Below are 12,066 nucleotides of genomic sequence, written 5' to 3' on the forward strand. Positions count from 1 at the left end.
CAATACCAAAGCCTATTTGCTAACTACCCCCAGTGGTATTATTGTAGTATCAGGTGCAGCTAGCCAGGAGAAATATAATCTGATAGCCATGAAAATTTATCAGATGTTTCAGGACAGATTATCTGACCAAAAACATATGACCCTGAAGTTATCTCAGAGGAGGCCTCCTGAGTTCTGTAATATTCAAACCAACAAATGAATGAGTAAAAAAAATACAGGTAAGTATCATAACTTACACTTGATTATAAGTCTATTATCTATGTCTCTTACCTCTTCAACTATCCAGTTTAAAAATACATAAATACAGAAAGAAAATTATCTCTAAATTTACCTTGCTGTAACTTTGCACTTTCTGCTGAGTGACAAAATTTTTAACTTCTTCCCCAGAGCTTCATTTACACATCTGCTTTAGAGCACATTCACTCATACAAAAACTGTGATTGCCAGAGCAATCATGTTACAGCCTGGGTACAAAATAATCCTCCATTTATGACTTGCCTATGCACAGAGGTCTAAGCACTCCAATAAAGGCAGGATTTAACAGTCATCTCACTTCTCATCATGGAATTAATCAGGACAAGTGATGGTAAGGCAGGCATTTAATAGGCAAATAACAGTCAGGATTTTTGCACACATTATCTGATGTCCTCGACCTGTAAAATGGAACAGAAGCCAAAGGTTTATATAAACTTATTAGAGATGAGAATGGAATAAACAAATAAATTATCTGTGTGATTAAGTTGCCTTGTGAAGGAGAGTGGTCACAAGAGGCCATTGCTTTAAGGCAGTCTTGGCTCTATCCCAGTAAGGAAGTTGCTGCTCTGGGCACATACATGTTTTCCATAGAGTTTCTTCTGTTGCCAGCTCCCTGCTGCTCATGTGCCATTAATTCACCAGTGGGATGCACAGCTTTGATTTCATGGATGCCTCCAATTTATTTAACTCAATTAGGGTTCAAATAAGTCTCAGCATATTTACAAATCCTTTTTTGTGCTGAATGTCCACATGGCTATGCAAGGAACTAAGCAGACCTTCACTCCTCCTGCTTTCAACAATGTATCTAAACTTTCAGCCCTAAGTGATGGGAATACCTGGCAGCATTCTTTGCATAAATCTGAAGTATGCACTAGGACAATATGTCAATTCCATTTTTTGATTGCTGGCAAGCACAAGACAGGAATACACATATATTCATACTAGAATATACATTAACAAACTTAGCATTTTAAGGATCTCAAATGACCCAAACAAAAAAAATATAAAGTGCTTTTTTATGATTTTCAAGACTGATAATTGTTTTAGTGTCTCTGTCTCAGTTCAGCTTCTCTAACTAAATAGAGTCTCTAGTTGGTACAATAAACTTCAGAATATAAAAAGTGTATTCAGTTTCAAACACATCTCCTGTTTACCAGAAGTTAACTAAATTATCTTTTAGGAAACAAAGTTTTAAAATCTACTTGGTTAGTTAATAAGAGGGTACTAAAGAAAGTCTACAAAATACAGATGCATCTTTGATTACAAATCAATTTGACAAAATGAACTGTGTTATTAGTAATAGTGAAACCGAGGATTTTTTTCTTACTGTGCTAAAGACTGTGCTGTTCTGTAGTGTGTTTTTAATTCCTAAGGGGTATTTGATGGTGTGGGAACAAGTCATTATGAAATCTGTGACTTTTCTAGCATCCACAGCTGAGAATGCCTGAGGACTGGGTATTGAGGCAGAACTACCAATGTTTCATGTGAAGACATGTATTTTTATCCTATCTAAACTATTGGTGGTAAAGATCTGCAATTTGCTACCATAGACTCTTGCAGGATAATTTCCTGGTACTTAAGTTCAACTCTGAAGTGCTTGGGTAATAGAGTGATGTTTAGCCATACAGCATGTGATCTGCAGAACAAGAGTTTAGGCTAAGAAAAAGACAAATAAGTGACTGCAGAAAAGTGCAATTATTCATAATTGCAAAATTTTAAGAATTTTACAAGAGAGTGCATTAGCTTCTGAACAATTAAAAAAAAAGCTCTCATGGAAGTGTAAGATAAGGTCTTAACTAGGCTAATCTGCATGGTGCTTGTTTCACTCCTTGGTGCTCTAATGCATAGGATTTATAACAAGTCTATTAATCAAAGTGATGGAAGGATAAAATATTCCCACTTAGCCAGGAAGGCATCAAGTCAGTATCAAAATCACAACATTTTAATTTAAAGCTGTCTATCTGGACTTTGGAAATGTTTAGACTACGCAACCAAAAGTTAGAAACCAAACATTTGAACTAAGCTGATAAAAAGTGATCATTAATTGAGGCTGAAGTCAACAATCTGGCACTGAAGAAATTTCTAGGCCCCTGAGCCAAAAGTCTGACGTAGGATGTCCAAAGCAAGTTTGTAATAATTCATCATCAATTCAGGATGAGATAAGCTCCTTGAAGGAAGCCAAACATGGGTAATACAGGAGACTACAGGCAGTCTGTAAAATAAATGTTAACTTTTCTTCTGAGAAGGAGGCTAATGGTTCAGCTAATTAAGGACTGTTTTTTTATAATAGGATTAACAGTAATTTAGGGCTGAGGCTACTGACTATTATTGTTGTCAAAGATTTGTACAGACATGCCAGCTATCAAACCCAGATGTTGGACCAGGTGTGGTAGGAAGTGTACTCGCACATATTTGTGCCAGCACTTGCTCCACTGACCTCAGTCTAAACCCCAGTGGTTTATTACTTCAGGACATGTACAAACAGCCTCAGTTGTAAAGTGATAAACACAAACAGGATGCTCTAGTTCACAGCCACCCAGCAGCAAAGGGCTCTAAACCAGGCTATGAGCAAAGCATGCTCTGTTGACCACTGGGGATTTTCAAGGGGCAACCTGTGGCTGCTGGAGGTCTGCAAGGCTCACAGAAGTGGGTGGTAAAAGCAAAAGCCATATTCCTGGTTCTTCCTCCATGGCTGCTTTTGCCTTATGAAACGGTTCCCAGTTTCTTTTATCCACCGAGTGTCCTTCAAAAGCTTTTTTTTTGTTGTGCATAGGATAGCAGATATAGGAGGGGAGCTGAAGGAGGACTCTTCAGTGGTGTATTTTCCCTTGATTTTTGTTTCACCTGTAAAAAGTAGCTGGTGAGAGACAGTAAAAGATTGCCAGTGTTACTGATATAAGCACTGACAATGGTGTGTGGTACTCTGGTACACCCTCCTGCGTCTCCTCCAGAACCTCCGGCTGTGCCGGAGCAGGAGCTCACAGCCTTGCTCAGGGGATTAACTGAACTGAAGGTTGGGCCCAAGGCTCCTGCTCTCATTATTGATCCTTCCAGCTCTTGGGAAACGCAAGCACTGGGCAGTAACAGCAGCTGGCAGGGAGGAGAGCTGAGAGGCAGCTGGAGAGAGAGAGGTACAGGTCAGGAGTGGGCAGGGAGAGACTGCTGGATAACCCAGAGCCATTCCACCAGAGCCAGGATCTGACATGGTGCTCTTGCAACACACTGCACAAACTGGGCTGCAGTGATGCCTGCAGCCTGGCATCCCCACTGCAGCTCTCCCGCCAGGAATATGACATGCACTCCTCCTGCCCTCTTGCATGGTTTCACCTGACTGTCCTAAACGCAGCCATGATATCATCAACAACATCATTCAGAGAAATAATGGCTCTCCACACTTGGTGTCATTTCTCATTCCTCACACAACAGTCGTGCACAGTCTGTATCACAATGCCTCTTTTGCAGCACATGCTCTGCACTGACAGAAACTGCTGCCAGAAGAGGAAAAGCCATGACATTTTTTGGTTATGAATGCCCTCTCTCATGTCTCCTGGCAATAAACCGCTCTTGCCATATCTCTGCTCTGTAGGTGGCAGTGTGCAGTTACTTTCTGTGGCATGTTTACATATTGGCTTCTTTCGTGACATTTGCTGGAAAACTACTTCACTCAGTAAACACTGAAAATGATAACATCGAAGACTATATTTAAACACTGTAACTTTCATATCTGAAATAGGAGTATTTGTTAAGTGTTTGCTGTAAACTTTAGAGTATCATAAATCCAGTTGTTTTTATAGGTCAGATCCCAGAAGAAATCTAAGCAAATAGACTGAAATGTAGATAAGCAAAAGAAAATTTCCTCAGGCTGTTGTATATAAGAATAATAAGTAATACTTAAAAATAAAGATGTTAATTCCCCAAATACATGACTACATTCAGACACATGAATACTTTAAGTCAAATTCAAAAGCTAAATATTTTAAGTCAACATTACTGCTCTCCAAATTAACTAATGTGTTCACCAAAACATTTTATGATTCTCCTCCTAGTTCTTTAAAGTTTTAGTCTTTTTAGGTTTCCTACATGGCAGAGTATAGCCTGTACATGTCTTCCTACACAAATTTTCCTTGAGTAACAATCAGGTTTTACAATTGCATCGATTCCTACATGTTGGTAGTGCTCTAAACTGCAAAGGGTGAAATGGGCTTGTGCAGACCCTGCTGTTTGTGTCATAGAATCATAGAATCATAAAATGGGTTGGGTTGGAAAGGACTTTAAAGGTCCTCTCGATCCAAACCCCTGCCATAGGCAGGGACACCTTTCACTGGATCAGGTTGCTTACAGCCCTGTCCAGCCTGGCCTTGAACCCTTCCAGGGATGGGGCATCCACAGCTTCTCTGGGCAACCTGTTCCAGTGAAAGGTGTCCCTCATCACCCTCACAGTAAACTAATCGAAACCTCTCCTTGTTTAGGTTGAAATTGTCACCCCTTGTCCTATCACTATCTGCTTGTGTAAGAAGTCCCTCTCCAGCTCTCTTGCAGGCCCCCTTTAGGTACTGGAAGGTGCTATAAGGTCTCCCTGGAGCCTACTCATCTCCAGGCTGAACAGCCCCAGCTCTCTCAGCCTGTCCTCATGGAGCTCCAGCCCTCTGTTCATCTTTGTGTCTCTCCTCTGAACTTGTTCCAACAGGTTCTTGTGCTGGGGGCCCAGAGCTGGACACAGCGCTCCAGGTGGGGTCTTACAAGAATCACTCCCTTGCCCTGCAGGACATGCTGCTTTTGATGCAGCCCAGGATGTTTTTTGGCCTTTTGGGCCACAAATACATTACCATCACATATTTACCTTTTTCTCAATGCCACTGAAGTGCAGTTGATGCTAGCTAGAAGGGTTTGAGCTGAATTTCGTTCCCTAAAACCAGGCTTCAGGGTTGGCACCTGATAACTACAACTAAGCATGTAGGTGAGCATGAGATATATCTTTGTTCCTTCTCCCAAAATTTTATCTCCCAAGAAGGAAAATTGGTGTGGAGACCAAGATAGGAAAGGATAAAGTGTGCATGGGGCTGTCTGGCTTGAGCAGAGGTCACTCCCAGGCGAGTGTACAGGACCCATCTTGCTCAGGATCTGGAAAGTCAGTGTAACAGGAGCAACAGGCACTTGAGCACAGCAGCTCTGCAGCTACTCCAAGTGGTGCCAAGGTGACCCTGCCTCACGGGCCCTGGCTTGCCCTAGGCTGTGGGAGTGGAGGTAGAGCTCTTCCTCAAATCCTACCCACCTGCAATCAGAACAAATAATATGGATCTCAGTCTTTAATCTCATCTAATCTGTCATTCACTGATTAGATTTTCATAAATATAGAACTAATTTATGTCACCAAATGCTAATTACTTCAGACCTGAAATGTCTTAAGTTCTTTGGGGAATTTGTTGTTTGTAGGAAGAGTTAAGAGGCCGTTCCACAGACAGGATACATTCAGTCAATGGGAAACCCCACAACTCTCTCTTGTAAACATGCAAGGATAGCACAAACCTGGATGGGTGGTCCTCAGCTGGGTGAAATGGGGCCTGAGGAAGACAGTGTTGAGGACCTGAGCCAGAGGAACTGAGGGATATGCTCCCATGTTCAAAGATGCAGAATTTGGCTCTGTTTTTAGCGTTGGAGAGCTGATATTTAATGCCCACAATAAATTTGTAGCAGCAGTAATATAAGCATTTTTAAAATTCCTGTTTGCACTATTAAAATATTTAATAAAATTATCTCTTTGATTGCTGATTCAAGGGTATGGAACCAGTTTAGTTTACCCGGTGTAGTGCTACAGAGGAATTACTCTTTTAAATCCAGAGGCTCCATTGCCTATGAGTTATTTGTGTACAACTTTCATGTGTAATAAGAAAACTACTAGTGCTAGATATTAATATATCCTACAAAACAAGCTCTCCCTTAGCTCTTTAAAGGGTGTATCCTACTTAAGGCTAAAAGTACTCCATAATGTGTCCATTTGGAGATTTCTTTGTGCATTACTTGTCAGTTATTCTCATACTTTAATTACATAATTACAAAAAAAGGAAAATGCAAATTTTTAAGCTTAGGCACATGTTTATTAGGCAGTCAGTTAAGGATTAAAACAGTGCCCTCATATGCAGCACTATTTACTTTGGCGAAAAAGAAAAAAAAGAGCATTGGTATGTATTCATTTTTTTTCTTTTTGAGTGTTTCTGGTTTTTTTCCTGGTGTGAGTGAAAATAAAACCAAAACCCCAGTTGTCTTCATTCCCTGGTAAACACATTTTCTCTCTACACTTTTCTACACTCAAATGTCATGTTCTCTCACATCCTAGTTCACCTTTTTCTGGTCATTAATTCTGTTTCAAAGAAAAAAGAATGCACACTCTGCTCCAGTGCAGGGCAGGCCTGATGCTATCTCTCTCCTCTGACCTTTCTGTTGCACTATTCATTAATATGACTGTTTGGGGGATTAGGGAATAGTAGGGCCTGGCAATAGTATACCAAGTTTTCCACCTCTTGCTGGTAAGCTTGGTCTGTTTGAAAATGACTGCTGCAGTTAAGATTATTAGGAAGCAGGGTTGTGTTCTTGCAATAACTCATTTTTTCTCAGCAATACAGAGAAGGATCTCTGTGCCAAATCACAGTTGGTTAACAGTTTTCAGGTGAAACTGTGGTCAAAATGTGGCCATTTTTCAATCCTTTTTTTGGTTGTCAAAACATTTCCCCATGTTCAGTGCTTTGAAAACAGCTCTTAAAAATACAGAACCCAGTAATTTTTATACTTTATTTTTTACTTTTTATTTCAGGCTTCATTAGCTCTTGTTCTACTACTAGTTGGTGTAGTTATATACCGAGCTTTTTTTTTTTTGAATCAAGAACTGTTGCTTGGAGAATTCGTTTCTGAATTCCAAAGCACAGGAACTTCTGGTTTAAAAGTAAATTAAACACTTCTTCAGAAAACTTTGCTTGGTAGCCATAAGAGAGGCTATTTTTAGCCACAGCTGGAGTGAAGTAAGGGTAATTGCACATCATGTAAGATCAGAAATTCCTACCTGTTCTACACATCTGTCCCTGCTTTTCTCTTTGTAACAGCTCTGTGCCCCCCCAGATGTGGAGATAGAGAGCACTGCTGTGGTTGTGCAGAGGAGATACATTCAGCACACGAGAGTTACTGGATGGAACCAAAACCAAGTCATCTGTCGGGACGTGGTCTCTGTAGAGCTCAGAAGTAAGGCAAGAGTGATCTTCTAAAGGGTAGATGGGGATGGCTGGGATAATATGTCCCTCAAATAGGGATGGCTGCATTGCTGGCTTAAAAATATCTTCTACTCTTGCTGTCTTAGGAGGAGAATGATGACTCCTGAGGTCTGATCCTAACTCCTCTACCTAGCAGTGCTACAGAGTTCAGATAAGGAACCATTACAGTGACATGTGTACACATGGATCAAGATATCAGTAATCAAATGTCCTGTTCTTGAGGGAGCCCTAAGGCACTTATGATTAATCTCACTTACTTGGGCAGTCATGAGGATGAGATAACCTGACTTCTATGTTTTTCTCCAGAAGCTGTGACCAGCTTTCTTATTGGTTACCTGTTGAGCAAGAGTAAGTGGTGCTGCCTTTAACAGCTGGCTTATGTAACCTTACTCTTCAAATATTTCTGAGAGACTTCAGAAAACATGGTGATATTCCTGACTGGGGTGGAAAACCATGCAGTGCTGGTCAAATCCCAGGAATAAATCATAAAAGGTTGCCTGTCAGAGCTGCAGCCTCCTACCCAAAAAGTACAAAGTACTGAAAAAGAAGCAAGGAAAAAAAGAAGAAAAGCACCACATTTCCCCTAGATCTGGTCAACCAAAATGCTTTTTATGGGCTTCATGGGTCTGTTTTAATTTGCTGCTGTAGGCAATAGGATGAGGCTCTGCAGCCAGAGGAGGAGCAGAGATGCAGCCGGAACCTCCTTGGGACGTGGGGCTGATTCTGGGGCATCTCCCAGCACTGCAGCCAGCCCTTCCAGTCTGGGATAAGTGTGTGGCCTGGCAGGTGACAGGGATGCTTGTGGCCTGGCAGGTGGCTCTCCAGCAAGGCAGCTGCAGGAAGAGCATTCTCACAACCAGCCAAGAATAAGGATGTCATTTTGGAGAGCAGCACACAGGACTTTATTCAAGACAGCCTTTATATACATAATGAAGCAAATCACATAGCTCAAGGGCTTGCAATTTAGGTGGCAAAATCTTTGGTTGTGTTTTTAAAGGGAAATCTGCTGTACCAGGCTGTTTGTAGAAACTGGTACCTCGATTTGGCCTTTTTACTGCTCAAAATCAAAGACAAAATTTAATGAAGACCTGGGGTGAAATGATCCTGCAAGATATGACCATAAAGAAAGATATGATTTGAGCTTATCTGCCATTGCCCTAGTCAAGACAGAACTCTGACATTGTTTAAGAATGTTTGGGAGATTTTGTCTGTGCTTGGACTGTAGCAGCTAAACCAAAGTTCTGGGGCTTTACTTACACTGGTAGTGGCTGTCTGAAATGATATTATGATTTACTTCATGGGTCACTGGCTTGCTTTATAGTCTGAAAGAATGCCAAAAGTATAATAGTGAAATCAAGAAAAAACCCAAACAAACAACAAAACCAAGAGAAAAAGCTCAAATCCAGAAAATGGAATGTAACAAAATTATTATAAGGAAATATGAATATGTTTAAGAAGATTTTAATGTCTGTGTTTACAACTAATCTATTTGGCAGTAGTGAGGTAATTACTGTGTGCAGGGAGACGATTTCAGAAGTAATTTAAGAAAAATTGTTTGATCTTGCACAGAAGCAGATGAGGAGTGTTCTCCCTGTAGATTTGCTGTAGAGACAGTAAAAAGCCTGGTAAATAATAACACCTTAAAATACAATTAAATACAATTAAATATCTTCTCTCCCTATTATGTGACTGATCCTACCTTCATTAATTTTAATACTGAGCTTTATAAACAACAACAATCAGAAATACATGAGCTTTTAACAACAATGTTTCTGATTCAAAATTAATGTGATGTACTTAAGTTGATGATACATCACCTGGAAGCTGGAAGGTTTTGCTTGGGAATAAATAACAAGCAAAGTCAGCACTGGTACTTTGCAGGAGCATCACCCAACAAAAACCAGTCTAAAAGCAAGCTACTCGGAGCCATCCAATGTCCTCAAACTGCAAATACAGGATGCTCAGCAACAGTTTACGTGATAGTTTTTTCCTGTATTCTTAATTATTTGTGGATTTGGTTCAAACAAATGGCAAAAATCAGTGCAAATGAATCTGCTAGCATGTCAAACCGTACCTTTACAGAAAAGGGAGCAGAACAAAGCTTTTTTCAGTTCACCTCCACTACAGTCACATCACATTCTGCAAGCTGTGTCAGTATTTCAGATAAAGCAAAAAGACCAAAGAAGGTTATAGGAATGACCTCAGCAATTTATAGGAAAACTCATGCATCCTCAAATCCTTCCAGGTTGGCAGTGTTTGCAGGATCAGTCCTGAAATTTGCCTCTGACTTATTTGGTACAAGGGAGATAAATCTTCTTGTGTGATTGAAATGCCATTTAGCCACACAAAAGTAAACCAACCACAAGCACTTGCATACCCATACTTAAGAAACTCTTAAAAGAATTTTCTTGCAGGATGGAGGAATTTGGGATTCAAATAAAGAGAAGGTTAATTGTGCCCATTTGCAGGAGACCCTGTACCTCTGCTATCACCAGAGGGGAGCAGAGAATAGCCTCTGCCTAAAGGAACAGAAAGACGAACATTTTTATTAACAATCCAAGCACTAGAGATGGAACAAGCAAGGAGACATAAACCAGATCAAAGTCACCCTAATGTCTGTGAGCTGAGAGCCTCCTCAGTGCCCCCAGCCAGAATCCTATCACTGCAGTTCCTATGGTAGCTTAGGATCTGAAATACAGAGATCTCTCAGAAGCCTTTCTTCATACCTATTTTTTTTTTTTTTTGGGGGGGGGGGGCGGGGGGGAGCTGATGAATTAATTAACAAAATCAACATACGAGCTGTGAGATATTTACTGATTGACTCCTACCAAATGGGGCTTCCCTGCAAACTTGAGAGGATGGCTCTGTTGCCTCTCTTTCCTCTGCACCTGAGACAGCTAACTGCACCATGAAGACCTTACTGAATTCCTGCTCCAAGCCTCATCCTGGTCAACACAGAGATTCCTTTTGACCTTTCTGGAAGTTGGATTAGGCCTTTAAAAGGCATACATTTTAAAACATTCCATGAAGGTTATGTTTGCTTTAAAACCACGGTGAAGTAAATGCAAAACTGTATTAATATTTAACATTGGCTTATAAAAACTAGGAACTTGTAGTCAGGACAGCTGGTAAAAGTTTAATTCACATCAACGTTTCAAAATGAAAATGCAGAGGAGGACAGAATATCACATATTCACTTTCAAATTCTACTTGTTTTTCTTTTATATCCAGTTTTGTTATTTCTATTGCCATATCTGTTAAATAGCCATGAAAAAATATTTTTCATTTGTGTACTTTTTTTATTTGCTTTTCTGATTTGGTGGTACTGGTTATACATACAGAAATCAAAACAGGAAAAAAAGGGTCAGAGGGAAAAAAAATAGAACAGATTAGTTAAAAGAAAAACCCCACAAATATAGTGCTTGTGGACTGTATTTAGGAGTTGGCCAGAAGTCTAATGTCTTGATAGATGGTTCTGAGTGCACAGTTTTATTGCTGGTACACAGCACACTTTGTTCCTTTTGTTTGACTAAACTTGCCAACTTTGGAAATTAGTGACATGGGCATTCAAAATGCTGGACAAGTGGTCAGACTCTGATATACATATTCATACCCCAGCGGTAAATGATGTCAGGAAGTTTCAGATGCAGGAAAAATGCATTCTTTTGTCCAGCACAGCTTTAATATTGTTGTTGTTTAAATTTATGGGGGGTCCCCGGGGAGTGCCCCCCGGAGACCCCCGGGGTCTTTTGGGGTCGTGGTGTTCCCGCGCTGGCAGGCAAGGAGACTCAGATGCCGGTGGGATGCTGATGAGGTGAGGGTTTATTCACTGAGGGAGAGGGGAAGGGAAGGGGAGAGGGGAAAAGGGGGAGAGGGAAAGGGAGCGTCCGGACGCCTCCAGGGGTAGAGGGGCAAGAGGGGCAGAGCCTTCTGCCTTAGCATTCTTATCACAGAGGTTCAAAGGGGCGCGGTAACATTCTCCAGCCAATGAGGTTACAGATACAGGATACTGCAGGGAGGGTACAGACTTGGGATAAACCATACATTTTCCAAGGGTGAGCCAGAGCAAACCATTTCCATAAAATGCAATCCCACAAGTCACCCTTTTTTTCTTTAAAATGTGAGAAGAGAAATATGACATATGACAATTAACAATTTAAAAAATGAAACAGTAATTACACAGTTTTGCAGCATGAAACCAAATACAATTGCAGTAAGGATTATGTTATAAGGTGAACAGTTGATCTGACCTTGTAATTGCCGTAGACGGGCTATGTGAGTTTATATTGCAAGATTTGAAACAAGTTAACAAATTTGTTTGAGCCTTTCCAGCGTGACTGGCCTAATAGTGTCTAGTCTTTTCCAACTGGCTTTTCAGACCACCACAGCCCCCAGCTTAGGCTGAGGCGCTGACCTCTGCTCCCACTCTAGGGACAGGAAAACACGTGGAGTTCCCCGGGCTCCACACACGGCCTCAGATTCTCACCCACGGATCTGAGCCAAATCACTCCTTTCACTTTCTAACTGGTTCAACCGCCTAACAAAAGACCCC

Source organism: Prinia subflava, chromosome 7 (assembly GCF_021018805.1).
Source record: "Prinia subflava isolate CZ2003 ecotype Zambia chromosome 7, Cam_Psub_1.2, whole genome shotgun sequence".
Taxonomy (NCBI): Eukaryota; Metazoa; Chordata; class Aves; order Passeriformes; family Cisticolidae; genus Prinia; species Prinia subflava.